Source organism: Micrasema longulum, unplaced genomic scaffold (genome assembly GCF_059751315.1).
Source record: "Micrasema longulum isolate JH-2025_06_02 unplaced genomic scaffold, ASM5975131v1 h1tg000321l, whole genome shotgun sequence".
NCBI lineage: Eukaryota > Metazoa > Arthropoda > Insecta > Trichoptera > Brachycentridae > Micrasema > Micrasema longulum.
In genome coordinates this window covers 484,299-499,636 of record NW_028277525.1, presented here as the reverse complement: position 1 = coordinate 499,636, position 15,338 = coordinate 484,299, and positions in this window count along the sequence as shown.

Sequence of the window (15,338 nt, the reverse complement as noted above, 5' to 3'; positions counted from 1 at the left end):
CGTGACGTATTAGGGGCGTGGCCAATGGAATGACGGTTTTTGTGGGAATTCAAAATTACAAATATTAAAGTATTTTTTATGCTGCTAATAATTGACAATTTTTTTTTATAGACGATTGCGATATCCAAAACATGATAACTTTTGAACCAACAGGCGCCGTGGCATAGTTGGTTAGACGGCCAACTGTGAAACTGGCGTCGCGGGTTCGATTCCCGCCAGTTGCAAGAAAAAAATCCACGAAAGATTTTTTCTTCAATTGGTCTGGGTGTTGTGGTGTATTTTTCATTACCTCTTTCCATATCCCCTCTGTCCCACCTGCTGACAAGCCTCGAAATAGAGGCTTAGCGGGTTATTCCTTCAAAAAAAATTTTTTTTTAATGAGGCAATGTTAATCTAAAAAGAACTTTCAATGTAAAATGATGATTATTTTTACTATAATACTACGTATTAAAATATCGTATCTGGGATTACTGATGTTTTTTGCACTAAAAAAAGATGGACTTCAGATTTTTATTTGGACTTCACGTATAAATATAAATAATTAAAACCAAAAACGAAAATAATAAATAAGTATCCACCCACTATAATTTTACCGCACTATGACGGACACGATCAATCATTTCTAGAATAATAATAAATAAGATTATTAAATTATAAAGTAGACTCCTAAACCTTCTCTCCAAAATTAACTTTAATATCCCCTTTCGCATGACACGAAATAGAACGGCCTGTAACACTAACTATGCACAACACTCTTTCCTCTATTGTTCTTGTTCAAATAATTTATTTTTTTTCAGTTTATTGATATATTAAACAAGCCCCTTAACTCATTTAAAAATAAATTACGACTCATTCCATCTGGCTGCGATACACTCCCACTTGCTTTTAATGATGCACACGCTTACGCACATCTGAACGCACCCACACATTTAATGATGTACCATAATTTAATATGAACGATTATTATTTAGGAACTTCGCTGGTCTGTTTTTCAACCTCATCTTTATTATGAGTGTTCAATATTTTGGCAGAGTGTATTAAGCTTTCAAGGACAAAAACCATTTTCAAGAGAGGAGTTAAGGACTGGATTTTCTTTAGTGGGAGGGATTTGAGTAGGAAACTCCTTGATGATTTTCCGAATGTTTTGAGTTTACTGTTTGCCATATTGATGTGCCGTATATTTTGTTTTATTTTAATTTTAATGTATATATATTTGGACCCCTGTATTTAGTAGCATTACGTGTCATGTACAAGGCTAAGATACTCGGAAAAAATCGTTTTTGTTTGTCTTGGAAATGGGATGTTCGATCACTGATTTTGGTTTATTACCTTTATGAGTCCAATCACCATTGTTGCAAAGTTCAAGAACAATGGCGCGTGATAACTACTTTTAACTACAGTGTGGATATCTGTTGAGGATATTCCATCTTTCCTGCATTCTGCTTCAAGATTATGGCGTTGCAAACTGAAAAATGGGCACTGAAATAAAAGATGTTCGATACTCTGTGAAGAAATATCATCGCATGGACAATAGTCATCATTCCTTAATTTAAACCTATATAGATAACTTCTCATAGCTCCGTGTCCGGAAAAAATTCGGTCGTTTCGAAAGTACTTTGGTGATGATGACGGAAGTTTGGTGCATCAGCCAGCGTTCGGAAAAACATTTAAGTGATTTCACCTGTAGAAGAAGCGCGGTAATGATTTTCCCAACGCTTTGTTTTTTAAATATTATTATGTTTCTGATCCTATATAATATTTCTGATGATATGCACATATGTCTGTGTCAACTAATTTGCACTCCCGGTTCTAACGGGCTTGTTTCCTTTAGATCTGGAGGTTCAGCGACGATCTGCAAATTTCCACCTAAAAAGAAGGCGTTCCTCTGTTATTGGTAGCGTCCGTCTATTCCCAAATGAACGAGTGTCTCAATCAAATATTAAAAAAATGACTTTAAATGCTCTTCTTAATGCTTGGCAATTGCGATGGGAATCTTCTTCTTCAGGGAGGGTTACCTTTCTTTTTTTTCCTTCAATCCGTCAGCGCTTAGAATCTTCTTGGGTTATTCCCGATCACTGGACTACGCAGTTTTTATCAGGTCATGGTAAATTTAATCAAAAATTATTTGTTTTTAATATTATTGACTCCCCTTCGTGCTGCTGCGGATATCCTAACCAATCTTCTGAACACATCCTGTGGTCTTGTCCCTTTCCCCTTCTCTATGATTACCGAATGGAGCTTCTCGCTACTATCCGTGGCCCTGTTATAGGTCCTGTCGGATATACAGATCTGGTGGCTTCTAAAAAGAATTTCAAGGCTTTTAAAAAGTTTTGTAATCATTTCGGCGAATTGATCATGTCCAATCAATTTAATCCCAGTCAGTGAAGAATCCACTTCCCTCTCTTCTCAATCCAATGAAGTACATATTATGCACTTCTGGATTACTTTCTTTTAACACAAATATATATAGGCTACCAGATTTCAGAGAGCTCCTTCGGGCAGCTTTTTTCGTGTGACAACGAGCAAATTTTCCGTGTATGTGGGCACCGCCAAGGAGACTTATGTCCTCATATGCGGTGTGCGGTATGTGGTGGGTAAGCTGTGTCAACTAATTGCTCGTCGCAACTCAACACAGGACTTTTAGTCCCATGGAGTTGGGACTTATGACTCAAATAATGTGTTATAAACAAACTATGTATGAGTAAACAAATAAATATGTAATTTAATCATTGTTGACTGTATGTTTCTATAAAATAAATACTAACTTGTGTTATTGTAGAAATATTCTAATAATTAACTAACTTTTTTCGTCTTCTTTAATGTACCTAAAATAATTATAGCGATTTTTAAGTAGCGAAAGCGCACGACCAATTTTCATCTCGTCAATTTTACTGAAAACAATATAACGAAAATATGAAAATTACAAAAACATCATAGTACATGATTATTTTTATAACTGTGATTATCATTTAGAAACTGAAAGTTATTTGAAGTGTAATACAATATCAGTTTATTCTTTATTTATTTAACACTTTATATACATACTAGCTGACCCGACAGACGTTGTCCTGCCCGAACGTTGGCTTGCCTCGGAAAAAGACTTTTTATTGATAAGTAGGTACCTAGGTACTTGTTTGTGATTAAATTCCAAAACTAAAAATTGTTAATATTCAAATATTAAACTTAAGTAGGTACTTGTTTATGATTGAACTCCAAAACATAAAATAAATATTTTTTCAAATATGGCATTCATTTTGCAAACGTCAAACTCCGGTCTTCTCACCAACAGAGGGGTGTACTTATGTGGGAATACGATTTTTAAAAATGTGTTGAATTTAATATTATTTTAGTATTACCAAAAATTCAATAAAAATAAACAAATATAAAAAAAATATAAGGAATTTAAGGAAAGAATATGATTGAGGTCCATAAAAAACAAATGCTGTCTGTAAACATTTAAAAACAAACTTTTTTTACACACAAAAAAACAAAATCTTTCCATTTTTTTACCAATGCATTCTCCTCGAATTCAACCCTGGTAGATCGATGGATAAAACATTTATGCTCTTTACTTCTTTTTTACACATTAGATTAAAATCTTTAATATCTACGAACACGCACAGTGCAAAGATCTACATTTCTCTGAAAACCGCACGTAAATCGGTTAAGCCGTTAAGGAGTTCAGTGACATCACACGTACAGCGGAATTACATATATATATATATAAAGTTACAATTTACATACATATAAGGGCGGGAATATTGCCTTAAGGCAATTTCTTCCTACCTACTCAAACCGTTCAGTTTGAGAAAATTACAAATACATGGACATATTAAATCTTACAATTTTATTCAAAATTAAAAACATAGATTAACAAAATAAAAATAACACTATACCTACTATGAATATAAAAAAAGAACACTATACTATGAAGAGAGGTGAGGGGATGGGAAGGAAAGAAGAAGGATAAAGGAACAACTAAAATATTTAAATGGTGACATTTAAATCTTGACTTAAATGTAAATAAAGAAGGGGCGTCTCTAACATTAGTGGGGAGATTATTCCACAATCGAGCAGATACTACTGTAACAGAGAAGGCAAGAAAATTAAAGCGATGAAAGGGTATTAAAAGGGTTATCTCGTTACTAGAACGAAGAGATAGTCCGTGTTGTAATAGAGGTTGGAAGAGCTCTCTCAGATAAACAGGCGAAGTGGAATTATTTCAAATATTGTGAAGAAGTGATAGAATGTGAATGTTTCTTCTATGCCTGATACTGAGCCAGTGTAGTTGCGTGCGATATTCGGTTATGTGGTCGAATTTGCGAAAATCAAAGATATAACATATACAAACATTCTACAAATCGTTCTAACTTATCAAGTAATTCAGAGTTAGCATCTGGATAACATACATCCGCATAGTCAAGGAGTGGAAGAAGTAAGCTCTGGACTAATGTTTGCTTAACATTAATTGGCAAGAAATTCTGTCATCTTTTAAGTGAGTCAAACTGCTATAATGTTTACGTCTAACTTCGTTAACCTGATCGTGCCACCCTAAATGCTTATGAATAATAATACCTAAGTTTGTGACTAAAGTCATTAATTGAATTTCTGTACCATCTATTTTGAATTGAGGAAGTAAGGAAAAATTCACTTATGAATGCATTTTTTACTACCAACAAGTACAATTTGTGTTTTTATTGGATTTATGAGAAGTCCATGTTTTTTTGTCCATGAAGAGATATGCTCGAGTGCAAGTGACATTACTTTATGTGTTTTAACAATGTCAACGGGTTTGATGTGAATATACAATTGGAAATCATCGGCATATAAATGATACGAACATTTTCGTAACACACGAAATTCTTTCTGTATGGGTCGTAAAGTACAATTCTACCTACTCCAGTTCAAGCAGGTACAATACTATAATTATTATGACTCGCGCGAATTAAAAAAATATATTCATTTCAATAATCGTATTATATAGCACTGAGTGGGGAAGTAAATCAATTAAAGGATTTAATAGTTGAACAACGCAAAATGATTCAGCTTTTATTAACTGCTAATTTTTTAGAACAAGGGGCTGATACGAGTATAATATGCTGTCAGGAAAGTAAACAACATACCGAGGCATACTATCATTGTAACTTCGAATGATTATAAAATAATGTATAAAGTCAAATACAAATGTGTGCAAACTTAGGTATTGGTGTTAAGGAATTTCGAAAAGCAGCAAACCGAAAAGTAATAATTAGTTGTGAAAACAATGAAGAAAAATCTTACCGAAAAATGGCGCATACAAATCATCCTGCGGCGGGCTTGAAGCCATTATCAGGAAGCCACTAGTTATTTTCAACGTTTTCAATGAAATTAAAGAAGAACTTTTAAAGTCACTTAAAAGACAAAACAAACGATTCAAGAATATTTATGAAAAAGACATTCAAACTAAATCCAGATCACTTTTGTCATGCTGTGACGGAAACTACGCCTACAATTTGGAAAGAACTGATTTCCGCCGAAAGAGTAAATATCGGACACCAAAAATTAATGTATCTGATGAGTCGCCACTGATCCGTTGTACAAACTGCCTATTTTACGGACACGGGGACACACTAAACGTTTCTGTGACAGGAAAGTGACATACGTACAGCGCACCGAGGAACATAAAATGCAGGACTGCAAAGAAAAAGCAAAATACGAAAACCTCGCTAAAATGTTTTACGCCGGGGTTTCGTTCCGAAAGACACCGGCGTAAAAAAAATGGGCGTAAAATGAACACAAATATAATGGAAGATATAAGTAAAAAAAATGGGCGTGAAATGAACACAAATATAATGGAAGATATAAAATTAGGTTCCGAGTCAAAATTCTAAGAATAATCTAAAATATTTATTTAATACATATCCTATGTATGATATATTCAAAATAAATAGTGTATTTAATAAATACAGCTTAAATTCGTTTACAAAATAAATAATAATCTCTTAACGTAAATAATGATTTTTTTATAATAAATACTATCTCACCAGTTTGGTGTTAAATTAAATTCTAACACTTATTTGAAAATACATCTAATTTCATTTGCTTTGATTGTTGATTCCTTTCTTGCAGATTCGTAGCATAAAACTACAAATATTTGAATATTCTTTTAATTTTAATAATAATAAAATAAAAAATGTAATCATACCTTTTTATTTTTCTTAAAAACGAAACGGAAACTGCCTTCAAACTTACGAATCATCGACAGTCCCAGTCAGTTCAGATCCCAACTAAAATCCCACTTCTTCAGACTATCATCCCCTTAATTTTAAATATGGAGATATAATATATCAGTTTAGTTTAGTTAAAATGTAAGTTTAGGCATACAATTGTAAAGCGCCCTTGAGGTGTTTTTTTACGAAAATGGCGCTATATAAATCAGCCAAATATTATTATTATTATTATTATGAATAAATTATTGCACCATTTTCTGTTTTTTAATTTGAATACAGTATTTTTTATTAATAATATATATATTTATATTTATTTTTAAACTAATTTTAATTTCCTGTCTTCTTCTTTTTTTATTCATTATAGCAGTTATTTCATGTTATTTTTTTATTTGACTTTTCATATTCCGTTTCTTAACTGTTATTTTTACATTTTACTTTTTTAAACTGTTTACCTTTAAATTTCACTTTCACTATCGCTTTTCTAAACTTTTATTTTCAAAGTTGACTTTTGACATAGCTTTTTGACTGTTTTTTTTATTATTAACTTTTGATATTGCATTTTTTAATTGCTGTTATATAAATATTCCTTTTAACAGTTATTAAAAAAAACTATTGATATTGCATTTTTTAATTGTTGTTTTAATAATATTCCTTTATACTGTTCTTTTTTAAAAATACTTTTAATAATGAAATTTTGAAACTGTTATTTTCTCAATTACTTTTAATACTGCTTTATCAAAATTTCTTTGAAAATGTTTTTTTAAAATCATTTTTAGTACCTATTACGTTTCACAATGCCTTTTTTTGCACCACAACAGGCCAGGAGGCCCAATTACAGTAGTGAATTACAACACAGAACGCCTAGGCCTGAGAAAATCGCATTGAACTTTATGTTCTCACCGGGATTCGAACCCACAACCTTCCGGGCGTAAGCCAAGCGTCTTGACCACTACTTAACTATTAGTTTTCCCTGCAATTATGATTAATGTACATGCTATAGTTCATAAGATTATTTTTATTTGCTACTTAAGTACCTTGAATTATAGATAACTATATAAGGACATTCAATCCATCTAATCTTCACATTCGTTTGAATTGATTTTTTTTTTATATTTGTAAAAATAAAATAAAGTGTTCAGTAGACTCAAATCAGTGTTTGATTTTTTGTATAATAAGTATTTTTTTATTATTATATTAAATTGCTTTTTTAAAATATTCTTATTATATTTTTTTTACATAATATGTAGTTAATTCATTAATGCGTACTCAAGCACTAATTAATCCCCGTGAAATATGGACCCATCACTAGTCCATTAGAAATACGTTTAATTTTGTATTCCTCCAATGTATTTGACTGTACTAAATAAAGTAAAAAATAGATATATATTTTTATATTAAATGTATTTTGTGGAAAAGGTTAAGACATTTTCAATAAAATATTTACAATTTAACAAAACACCTTAACTTAAGCAACATATTTTTAAAACAGCTCCACAATAATATTTTTTAATTGTATATTTATAAAACATTAAAAAACTACAAAAATGAAAATGATTTTTGCAATCTTTTTTACAAAACAAATGAGGCGTAGAAACACAGATGGAAGTATTTTAGAGTACCTATGTAAAGCAACAAATAAAATATAATGTTTCATAATATTACAACAGAGATCAAGACCATTTTTAGGAAAGGAATTTCCAATATATTGCTTTTAGCAATAAGTCCGCCAAAGTACTTATTCTTTGAACCTGAAGTTTTAAATAATAATAATATCTTCGTCTCAATTTAAATACAATGTAAGTAAATTTTTCCGTATTTGAGATAGTGATTTAATATTTTTTACCGTACAAAATAGCATGTAACTCGTCATTTTAATGAATTGTTGACAGAAGAGATACAACATATTTTTTTAATGTGTGTCGTCAGTAATATAGTAATTTACATTTGCAACAATACAATATATAGATTTATAAGCAAAACCTCAGTGTAGATATGACAAATAAAGGTTTTATACTTTAGAAACAATTGACATACTTTGTTTTTACTTATGATTAATTACAGTTTATTTCAATTTGTTTTTCATGTTTGAAGCACTCACTTTGTGGAATATTATTATTTAATATATTAAAATAAAATCACTTTGTTTTTATGTACCACTTATATTTATATAATTTGACAACCAGCTAGTTTCGGCAACACTATGCCTTCTTCGGGGTTAAATTCAAACTAACATAACATACATATAACTCCATCAGTTATGGAATATGGAAGATTTGTATGGGGATGTGCAAATGACACACTGATCAAACAAATAATTATTGCACAGAAAGCTTTAATAAAAATTATCTTTAGAGTCCCAATCAGAACTAGCTCCCTCGGTATATTCGAAAATGTCAATGTAAAATCTATAAAACAACTTTATGTAAAAGCTCTGTTACTATACGCACGTAAACATTATCTCTACCTTCCGTTACAAATACAAGAGTAACTAGATACTCCACCCTGATGCTGCAAAAAAAAAATATATATTACAACCTTCGGTCAAAGAGGATTGGCCTACTACTCGGTTAAAGTGTACAATCTACTTCCATTATCCATAAGGTCATAGTAAGTACTCAAAATATACAATTGCTATTAAGAAATGGATAGTGGAGGTGGGTTGCAGACGGATCGATGAGTGGATCAAGCCAAATAGATAAAATGTGTGTACTGTTTATGAAATTTGGTCTATTGGTCTATATAAATTGGTTATGATTTTTATGAATATTTTAGTTTATTATGTTAATGATAATTAGGTTTATTGGATTAATTACATTTTTTTTATTATTATGTTAACTTTGTTAAATAACTAATTTAAGGCATGTTTCACATTTCGTAAAATGTTTTCCTCGGCACGGAACACCCCAGTGAAGGAACATTATTCTGGATAAAAAAAAGAATAAAAACAATGCAAAAGTATAAATAAATAAATATATTTAAAATTTCACGGTGAGGGTAAAGTGGGCGTGGCTACGGGAGTAGAGACAAGAAGGGGTTTGTGGGTGGATTTAGGGAGAGGAAACATATTTAAAATAGGGCAATTACAAAGATTTATTTGATTATTAATTATATTTAAATTTTTATTTTCGCCTACTCTACCCTCACTGTGAATTTTTTTATGTTAGTTTGTAATTAACCCTTAAGAAGGCATAGTATTGCCGAAACTAGTTGGTTGTCAAATTATAAAAATATAAGTGGTACATAAAAACAAAGTGATTTTATTTTAATATATTATTTGAATTTGCATTAGGTTGATAATGACTAAAAAGCGTCATATCTCAAAATATGACTTTCAAATAACTGCCGTTTTGGTTATGATGGCAAAACTCGTGTTCCATTTTCCTATCACAAATTATTCAAGACATTTAGAAAATGGGCACAAAATAAAAATATTTTTTAAAATAATATCATGATCATCGTTCCCTTTCCACACCTAATGGGGTGTAGGGCACTAAATCGGTACACCAAACGCAGCGTATCTTAATCATGTTTATTACATGAAAGTAAGACGATCTGTATTACGCTTCAGGTACCAGTCCAGGAACAATGAAATAAATAAAACAGTATAGAACCGCCTTAAACCTTTCCCTTACTGTCCTAAATACACCCGCGCGTCACGGTGCTGTGTAGTCACTACACATAAAAAATATGAGATTTAAAAAGGGAAAAATGGAATTATTATAGGGAATGGCTTTAATTAACCATGAGATGATAATATTTCAAATATAACTGCTGAAAACAAAAAAAACCATTGGGTATCGCTAACGACTCGGGCGAAACGTGCACCCGCACCAACTTCCCGAGACCTACTGAGTAGCTATATAGTACTGGACTACGTGACTGACTGAGAGTATACTTTTGATGATATTTGTAATTTATCCCTGATTTCTGATAAAATTATTTTTTGTGCCTAATAAGTACTCATTATTTAATAACAAATTATTTCAGTCGATATTTAAATTTGTTATGGAGGAATACTGAAAATCTAAACCCAATATTTATAAAGATATTATAGTTATTAGACGCAATGTGCACTAGCTACACATCACCGGGGAGGGAGGATTAAAACAAATATTTTGCATCACCTCAAGCAAAGAATATTTTAGTGTAAAAACAAGTTTAAAAATAAATATTTAATGTTAGGAATCGAACTCGAGACCTCTTGCAAGATAGACGAAGAGAAGGATATTCTTATAAACAATAAGAACTCAAATATTTATAAAAAAATACATATAGTCTAGTCTATACCTAGGTATTCACGGGGCTTATGACCCATCATTCGCTAGCTGCGACCACTTTACAGAATGTGTTTATGTTTGAAAATCCATTCTACTTATTTGCATAATTCACCATCCGGCTTATGTTTGAACAATACTTTAGTAAAAGTTTCAACTCTTACTTCGCATGAATAACTAGAAAATAATCCATCAAAGAGATATGGATGATAAAACATAGGCAGAATGTTGAATAATACAGTGGGTAAAGTGATCACTTAAATGAGCCAGTGACAGGTTTTAGGCTTCCATGTTCTCTTCTCAAAGAGGTTCTTCATCTCTGTTGAAATATCCGTAGAACTTTTTTGTTGCTTACAAAAAACAGCACAATATACATACGTAGACGCTTTCATTTTTGTTCTTATACACCTTACATAATTATTAAAATACCAATTACATAACAGAATGGAAAAGAATTTTTATTTTCCATATACAAACGAATCAGTCGAACGACTTAAAAATATTTTTGACTACAGACAAGACCTTAAAGAAAAAAAATATATAGCGATGGTTAGCAGCCAAACTATCTCAACCCTTAAATTCTTGTGGACTAAACGAATTATTCGATTTTTGTTGTATATTTTATGTTTTTTTTTTATTTCTCTTTACTTTAGAAATTATTTCGCGTTCATTCTTTATGAACAATGGGTCTCAAACTGATAATCAGCCAAAAGAATTTAATTTAAAAAATATTTAAAATGTTTGATTATGTCCAAATGCTTGCAGACTGGCTGGATTTCCTCCCTAGGGAGTTGTTCATATTTAAATTTATTTCAACAGAGAGGGAAAATTTTTGAGAAGGGGATATGGAAGTCTAGGCATTTACAGGGCTTATGACCTGTCATTGGCTGGTTTAAGTGGCCACTTTACACACTGTGACGACATAGCCGCTGTAGGGGGTAAAAATTGGCTGCAAGCAGCAACCGACCGAAAGAAATGGAAGGATAATGGAAGAGGCCTATATCCAGCAGTGGAGGACAGAAGGTAGAAGAAGAAGTGTTATTTTATTGTTTTACAAGAACACTACTACAGTTTCGGGAGAGCACTCCTCTTTGTTTGCTTGCTCTCCCGAAACTGTAGTAGTGTTCTTGTAAAATAATAAAATTGTGTAACACTAATCCAAATCTTATCCAGTCCTAATTTACAAACATTTGGACAATATTGTTGAAATGCAATTTTCTTTTTTTACAAAAAAAAAAAATTTTGATTTTTAATAATAATAATGTTTGGATAATTTATATAGCGCCATTTTTGTGAAAATCACCTCAAGGGCGATTAACTCTTTTGCAGAATTCGCTTTATGACGCATCAGTCTTTCAGCCTTTTTACCGCCAATGTACTCAAAATTATTCAAAAGAGGAGACATAATATTTGATTTTTTTTACTTCAACATCATATATTTATCCTTCCTTCACATTATTGGATTGAAACGTGGTATAAAAAAAATGTATAATAAATATTATTAAATTAATATATAGAATTCTTAACATGGGTAAATATCGTCATGCAAAAAATTATTTGGTATTTTTGCAAAAAGAGTTTTTTTACAAAGAATCTAGGTACATTTAAAAATATTATTCACATTGCTGTTAGTTCATGAAAAAAATACAAAAATAATTTGACCTAGAGACATTGACGTTTTGCTCGGCGTTCATTCATTTGTAATGTTTAATGATGTCTATAAGGTTCAAAGTTATTTAAGATAGAAATATATTCTATGGAAAACCAGTGAACGGTTTCATCGCTTTAGCGACATCTTCAAGACTAACAAAAATTACATTACAATTACAAAAACAGTAAGGATAGAGGATTCAAAATATATAATAGTCATTGAATATAATATAATTATTCTTGTATTAAAGACCTTTTTACAAAGCAAAACGGGGTAAAAACGAGAGTTTATTATTTTGATTTACAGAGTTGAAACATATTATATTCTTACATAATACATGAATTTAAATTTGACAAAAAAAACACAATATATTTTAATTTCAAATTTAAATACGTACCGTAGTAGCTCGAATATAACACGGCTTCAAATAGAATGCAACCTATATATTTGGAGCAGGAATGAAAAGAAAAATTCACTAATTTTTATCCTTGAATTTAACACAAACGTTTTTTTTTTGGAAAAATATTTTGAGTAAAAAACATCAAGTTATATTCAGGCTAATACGGTTATTGTAAGAGTCTTTTTATTTTCCTAGATTGGTACACATGTTTTTAATGAATCTATCAATTTTCGGTCATTTTGGATGCATAGTTAGTTTTTCACAGACAATCTATGTAGTAAATACGTTTTGGTGTGATCGGCAAATTTGTGTCAAAATTTTTGAACCTGCCACCGTATTCACCGAACGTGCCCCCTGCGACATTTTCCTGTTCCCTAAGATTAAGAGGACTATGATAAGACGAGGTTTCGCAACCATAGAGGAGATGAAGACCGAATTGATGACGGAACTGAAGACCATACAAAGTGCTTTCCAGAAATGTTTCGAGGATTGGAAAAAACACTTGCATAAGCGTATTATATTCGATGGTGATTACTTTCAAGGATACGATATTGATATTAAATAATAAATAAAGATTTTTATTTAAATGTACACAAATTCTGTGTATCGTTATTCCTGTTTTAAAAAAAGACCCTATTGAACATAATTTTTTGTTTTTAGCTATAGGCTATAGATAATCATAGCTAGTATAATTTTGTTCCAAAAAATGTGAATTGGCGGTAAGTTTTAGAGAGGAAGATGTCAGAACCACAAAAATTCAAGAGGATAGATAAATATCTAATATCCTTAACATAACTTTTATCTAATTCAAACAATTAAAAAAAACTAAATAAAAACAAGCATAACTTTTGGCGTTCAGAATTGAAATTTAATCTCATTACATTCTGCATGTATATATTCTGCGAAAGCCACATACAATAAACAGATATCCTTATAATTGTAAAAAAAACCTTTCTTTAAGATTGTAAAAATAGAACATTGACTAGTCTAAACTGTATTTTTATGATCAATATTTTTGACCATTTTAAACATGTGATTTTAAAAAAAAATCGTATTGTTTTTTTGCTGAGAATTTTAAGGTAATGTGCAGTGTTACTTCAACAAAACCCACCAAAATTCACAATTATATTAAAAATAGACTGGGATTAAAGGGTTTCATATACAAAAGAAGTCCGTTTATCCGAACTAAAATCATCCAGATCGCCAAATATCCAGAGGTATGTTGGATAAAAAGCGTACGCGGGATCTCACTGCTCGTAAACAAGTTTCTTCATTTTCTTTAACTTTGTTGGACATTTTTAAGTAAGTATTTAACGTGATTCAAATTTGCTGCATTATCTCAAAAGCAATAAAAAAGTGATCTTAGAGTGAATTTTGCATTTTCTTTCAAAACATCAACTTTAATTAATTATCTGGATTTCTGCATATCTGGATAACGGTCTGGCAATCATTAATCCAGATAATTGTAGTTTCAATGTATTTCAGATATTTTTATACACACGGGCACCAATCACACAATGAGTGTGATATGAAAAAAAAAATGTCTCATGTAACTGAAATTGTATAAAAGGACAAAAAAAATGCTTATTTTATTTTAGACTCTTATTGTTAATCATTGACTTGAGGGCATTGGAAGCAAAGATAGCAACCTCCAAAAAGATTTTTTTTTTGTAATGATGTGATTCTGTAGTTTATCACCTTTATTCTTATAAAAATCATGAGTTGAGTTGCAAATGAAGTTTAAAATCATACTTCTTAAACTTCATTAGAGAAAAATTTAGATAATATTTTTAAAATGAACATGCTTATTTGATAAAATAGAAACTATTTTACATGCTTTTTTTTAATATGTGTATTTTTAATCCATTAGAATTTTAATTGAAAAAATACATCATTACTTTTGTGGGGATAAGAGCTAAACCACAATTTAATAAACAATGTTTTGAGTAAGTTCAAATTTTTGCAGACTGGCTGGATTTCATCCCTAGGGAGTTATTTAGATCTAAATTTGTTGCAACAGAGAGGGAAAACATATTTGAGAAGGGATACGGAAGTCTGGGCATTCACAGGGCTTACGACCTAGAAAATTGCGATACAAAAAAAAAAAAATTCTAAAAGAGTAACTATTATTATTGACAAAAGAACATTGGTTTTCTGTACGAGTGAAACCGATAAGGAGACCCACGGTCTTTAAAACTGTTTCGGGTATGCAAACTAAGTACTTTCACTATATTAAAAAACGAGTGGAAATAAATTGGACAATGTTTTTCAGCGGTTACACTGACAGTAAAATACTAATTTTGTGACTCAAATGGCATACTCAGTTCATTGATTATAAAAACAGGACAAGATGAATTTGCGACAGGCAAACTCAAATGCTATATATATCAGCACATATTACATCATTTTTACCCTAGAGCCCAGGTGTAAAGTTATGTGTCATACACTAAACATCCCGTTGTTGTACTGACATTTATTCAGCTAGCCAAATGACACTCAAGGAAATATTCATAACTGGATATCCACAAATTTCAGAATGAAACGCGGAAAAGTTTGTAACAAAGAGGTTATTATATATTTTCACTTGGGTCTTTTTGTCACAGACTGCAAATACATAAAACAGGATTACAGCATAGATTCATAATTTTAAACATTTTGATGTGACAGGCATAGAATTAAGAACAGTCCAGAAACCGCATACGCACATCAAACAGAAGGCGACTAAATTACTCATAAATGAGTAGGTTTACGTTTTGACCCGTTAGTTTCTTTGTAGACGTCGCTCAGTACGCAACTCCTGATTT